Below are 6,000 nucleotides of genomic sequence, written 5' to 3'. Positions count from 1 at the left end.
CACACAGCTCCGCTACATCACTGCATGCCTAGTACACACACACAGGTCTGCTACATCACTGCATGCATATTAGTCACACACAGCTCTGCTACATCACTGCATGCATATTAGTCACACACAGCCCTGCTACATCACTGCATGCCTAGTAGACACATACAGCTCTGCTACATCACTGCATGCCTAGTAGACACACACAGCCCCGCTACATCACTGCATGCCTAGTAGACACATACAGCTCTGCTACATCACTGCATGCCTAGTAGACACACACAGCCCCGCTACATCACTGCATGCCTAGTACACACACACAGGTCTGCTACATCACAGCATGCCTAGTAGACACACAGCTCCGCTACATCACAGCATGCCTAGTAGACACACACAGCTCCGCTACGTCACTGCATGCCCAGTAGACACACACAGCTCCGCTACGTCACTGCATGCCCAGTAGACACACACGGCTCCGCTACATCACTGCATGCCCAGTAGACACACACAGCTCCGCTACATCACTGCATGCCCAGTAGACACACACAGCTCCGCTACATCACTGCATGCCCAGTAGACACACACAGCTCCGCTACATCACTGCATGCCCAGTAGACACACACAGCTCCGCTACATCACTGCATGCATATTAGTCACACACAGCCCTGCTACATCACTGCATGCATATTAGTCACACACAGCTCTGCTACATCACTGCATGCATATTAGTCACACACAGCCCTGCTACATCACTGCATGCCTAGTAGACACATACAGCTCTGCTACATCACTGCATGCCTAGTAGACACATACAGCTCTGCTACATCACTGCATGCCTAGTACACACACACAGCCCCGCTACATCACTGCATGCATATTAGTCACACACAGCTCCGCTACATCACAGCCTACCTATGAGACACACACAGCTCCGCTACATCACTGCATGCCTAGTAGACACACACAGCTCCGCTACATCACAGCCTACCTATGAGACACACACAGCTCCGCTACATCACTGCATGCCTAGTACACACACAGCTCCGCTACATCACTGCATGCCTAGTACACACACAGCTCCACTACATCACTGCATGCCTAGTACACACACACAGCTCCGCTACATCACAGCATGCCTAGTAGACACACACAGCTCCGCTACATCACTGCATGCCTAGTAGACACACACAGCTCCGCTACATCACTGCATGCCTAGTACACACACACAGGTCTGCTACATCACTGCATGCATATTAGTCACACACAGCTCCGCTACGTCACTGCATGCCCAGTACACACACATACAGCTCCGCTACATCACTGCATGCCTAGTAGACACACACAGCTCCGCTACATCACTGCATGCCTAGTACACACACACAGGTCTGCTACATCACTGCATGCATATTAGTCACACACAGCTCTGCTACATCACTGCATGCATATTAGTCACACACAGCCCTGCTACATCACTGCATGCCTAGTAGACACATACAGCTCTGCTACATCACTGCATGCCTAGTAGACACACACAGCCCCGCTACATCACTGCATGCCTAGTAGACACATACAGCTCTACTACATCACTGCATGCCTAGTAGACACACACAGCCCTGCTACATCACTGCATGCCTAGTAGACACACACAGCCCCGCTACATCACTGCATGCCTAGTACACACACACAGGTCTGCTACATCACAGCATGCCTAGTAGACACACAGCTCCGCTACATCACAGCATGCCTAGTAGACACACACAGCTCCGCTACGTCACTGCATGCCTAGTAGACACACACAGCTCCGCTACGTCACTGCATGCCCAGTAGACACACACGGCTCCGCTACATCACTGCATGCCCAGTAGACACACACGGCTCCGCTACATCACTGCATGCCCAGTAGACACACACAGCTCCGCTACATCACTGCATGCCCAGTAGACACACACAGCTCCGCTACATCACTGCATGCCCAGTAGACACACACAGCTCCGCTACATCACTGCATGCATATTAGTCACACACAGCCCTGCTACATCACTGCATGCATATTAGTCACACACAGCTCTGCTACATCACTGCATGCATATTAGTCACACACAGCCCTGCTACATCACTGCATGCCTAGTAGACACATACAGCTCTGCTACATCACTGCATGCCTAGTAGACACATACAGCTCTGCTACATCACTGCATGCCTAGTACACACACACAGCCCCGCTACATCACTGCATGCATATTAGTCACACACAGCTCCGCTACATCACAGCCTACCTATGAGACACACACAGCTCCGCTACATCACTGCATGCCTAGTAGACACACACAGCTCCACTACATCACAGCCTACCTATGAGACACACACAGCTCCGCTACATCACTGCATGCCTAGTACACACACAGCTCCGCTACATCACTGCATGCCTAGTACACACACAGCTCCACTACATCACTGCATGCCTAGTACACACACACAGCTCCGCTACATCACAGCATGCCTAGTAGACACACACAGCTCCGCTACATCACTGCATGCCTAGTAGACACACACAGCTCCGCTACATCACTGCATGCCTAGTACACACACACAGGTCTGCTACATCACTGCATGCATATTAGTCACACACAGCTCTGCTACATCACTGCATGCATATTAGTCACACACAGCCCTGCTACATCACTGCATGCCTAGTAGACACATACAGCTCTGCTACATCACTGCATGCCTAGTAGACACACACAGCCCCGCTACATCACTGCATGCCTAGTAGACACATACAGCTCTGCTACATCACTGCATGCCTAGTAGACACACACAGCCCCGCTACATCACTGCATGCCTAGTACACACACACAGGTCTGCTGCATCACAGCATGCCTAGTAGACACACACAGCTCCGCTACATCACAGCATGCCTAGTAGACACACACAGCTCCGCTACGTCACTGCATGCCTAGTAGACACACACAGGTCTGCTGCATCACAGCATGCCTAGTAGACACACACAGCTCCGCTACATCACAGCATGCCTAGTAGACACACACAGCTCCGCTACGTCACTGCATGCCTAGTAGACACACACAGCTCCGCTACATCACTGCATGCCCAGTAGACACACACGGCTCCGCTACATCACTGCATGCCTAGTAGACACACACAGCTCCGCTACATCACTGCATGCCCAGTACTGCATGCCCAGTAGACACACACGGCTCCGCTACATCACTGCATGCCCAGTAGACACACACAGCTCCGCTACATCACTGCATGCCTAGTAGACACACACAGCCCCGCTATATCACAGCATGCCTAGTAGACACACACGGCTCCGCTACGTCACTGCATGCCTAGTAGACACACACAGCTCCGCTACATCACTGCATGCCCAGTACTGCATGCCCAGTAGACACACACGGCTCCGCTACATCACTGCATGCCCAGTAGACACACACAGCCCCGCTATATCACAGCACGCCGAGTAGTCACACGTTTCTTCTGCAGCGCCCTCGCTCAGAGCGCCATGCTGCTCTTCTCAGACCCAACCACAGTGCAGAGTCTTGACTCCTCCCACACACGTGACTCACCATCTGGTGATGACGTCAGCACAGGTCCTTCTCCCTCCAGGATGCAGCTGTGAGTACTATGTATGATGTGGTGACTGTGGACACTGGTCACATACGCTTAGTGGAGCGGTGTATGGCAGGGAATATCTGCACTGACTTGTCACTCTGTGGCGCCTCAGCTGCTTCTGTGCTGCTACATCCAGGGCATGCTGGGAGTTGTAGTCTGCGAGCACAGGTATAGACTGGGCAGTGTGCTGGTCATGTGATACTGACATAGGAGCAGTAATGGTTACAAGTTATGGTGACTGCATTGTAACAAGTCATACAGCTGTGTATTCATCACATGACCAGTACAACACAGTGGAGAAGTCACCAAACATGAATATGACTGAGCATGTCCCTAACTGATGGCATAGAGATCATTGGTTGTACTAGTGTAATAGGAGGGCTACACCTTGTTTCCCTTAAATGGCCGTGCACATGTTATAGCTGCCATGGGTGACACTTGTGGTTACCGCTAGTTTCTGAGCTACATTTGGACTTGCCATTATTTCAAGTTGCAGGTCCAGGTGCAGCACAATAAACTCAGCGTGTTACCTGCATCTGTGAACACATAACAGTATCAGTACTATGATCTGGTAGTGTCCTGTGCACACAGATCCTAGACTGTAGATTCAAAGTGCTCTCCTTCAATAGAAGGTCCGTTTGTCTGAAAATGTCGTCAGTGGTGCCCTAATACCCATACCGGTCACTAGGGGCCACGGAACACCTCTGAGCACCGTCACCCTTCATTTGACTTGGAGATGTTCGGATCATGATAATGTGACCGTCTGCATCATGTATGAGAAATATGGCTGACATGACCTTAAAGGCGTTGCCAAGGATAAAATTTAGTTTTTGACTTAGGCTGGAGGAGATGAAAAAATAAATTTTTTTTTAAAAAAAGCGGTCCAATCCAGTCCTGCATCTCCATTGTTGTCTTCTGGCAGTAGCCCCCACCACACGTGACAGCTGTGAAGTCCCTTGGCCATTGAGGGACCAGGGATGTGACCAGACCATGCTGACAGGTCATTGGAGCACTGCGGACTGGTATGTTTTTGTTTTGTTTTTTAACTTTCCCTCAGCCTAATTAAAAAATAATATTTTTGCCTGGACAACCTCTTTAAAGGGATTCTACCATTAAAAACTTTTTTTTTCTCCCTAACACGTCGGAATAGCCTTAAGAAAGGCTATTAGTCTCCTACCTTTTGATGTCTTCTCCGCCCCACCGTTCGGTTAAAATTCACATTTTCCACCGATATGCAAATGAGTTCTCTCACAGCACTGGGGGCGGGCCCCAGTGCTCAAATAGCACTGGAGGCGTTCCCAATGCTGCGAGAGAACTCTCCAGCGCCACCTCCATCTTCTTCTGGAACAGGGTCTTCACCGCATCTTCTTCCGGCAATGGCTTCAAACTTCTAGGCCTAGGGCAAAGCCGACTGCGCATGCCCGCGGCCACAAGAAAAATGGCCGCTTACACAGTATTGTAAGTGGCCATTTTCTTGAGAAGACATCAAAAGGTAGGAGACTAATATCCTTTCTTAAGGCTATTCCTACATGTTAGAAAAAAAAAGTTTTAATGGTAGAATCCCTTTAACAAGTGACCATGAGGCCTCACAGAAAAACTTGTAATGTAGCCCCTCTCTACCACGACCATAAGCAGTAAGTCCAGAGCTTGAAAAGTGTATGATTATTTATGTCTGTTTTAAACACAGAGATGTCACACATATTAAGTTCAAAGTACAGATAATACACACAGTGATGTGACAGTACAGGGATATTATACTCAGTGATGTCACACGATACAGGGGTATTATACAAAGAGATGTCACAGTATGGAGATAATAAACAGTGATAGCACAGTACAGGGATATTATACTCAGTGATGTCACAGTACAGGGATATTATACTCAGTGATGTCACAGTATAGGGATAATACACACAGTGATGTCACAGTACAGGGATATTATACTCAGTGATGTCACAGTACAGGGATATTGTACTCAATGATGTCACAGTACAGGGATAATACACACAGTGATGTCACAGTACAGGGATATTATACTCAGTGATGTCACAGTACAGGGATATTATACTCAGTGATGTCACAGTATAGGGATAATACACACAGTGATGTCACAGTACAGGAATATTATACAAAGAGATGTCACAGTATGGAGATAATAAACAGTGATAGTACAGTATAGGGATAGAATACACAGAGATGTCATAGTACAGGGATATTATACACAGATGTGACAGTGCAGGGGTAGTATACACAGAGATGTCACTGTATGGAGATAATAAACAGTGATAGGCACAGTACAGGAATAGTATACACAGAGATGTCACAGCATAGGCATATCTCCCAACCGTCCCGGATTGTGCTGGACAGTCCCGGATTCCG

At 48.8% G+C, this 6,000-nt stretch overlaps 1 protein-coding gene across 3 annotated transcripts in view; it reads left to right on the top strand.

Annotated features, from left to right (window-relative positions):
• The first annotated feature begins 3,571 nt into the window (after positions 1 to 3,571).
• MIPOL1 (mirror-image polydactyly 1) overlaps positions 3,572 to 6,000 on the top strand; it is a 287,947-nt gene continuing 285,518 nt past the window's right edge. For 2 of the 3 annotated variants that reach the window (XM_075282901.1, XM_075282899.1), the window contains exon 1: positions 3,572 to 3,624. The gene's annotated coding sequence lies outside the window, so the exon portion shown is untranslated. Of the gene's footprint in view, positions 3,625 to 3,747; positions 3,790 to 6,000 lie in introns of those variants that run through there. The other variant, XM_075282900.1, reaches the window with a different exon arrangement.

Source organism: Leptodactylus fuscus, chromosome 7, assembly GCF_031893055.1.
Source record: "Leptodactylus fuscus isolate aLepFus1 chromosome 7, aLepFus1.hap2, whole genome shotgun sequence".
Lineage (NCBI taxonomy): Eukaryota > Metazoa > Chordata > Amphibia > Anura > Leptodactylidae > Leptodactylus > Leptodactylus fuscus.
The sequence above is the reverse complement of the archived record's forward strand: the minus strand, read 5'-3'. Positions and strand labels throughout refer to the sequence as shown.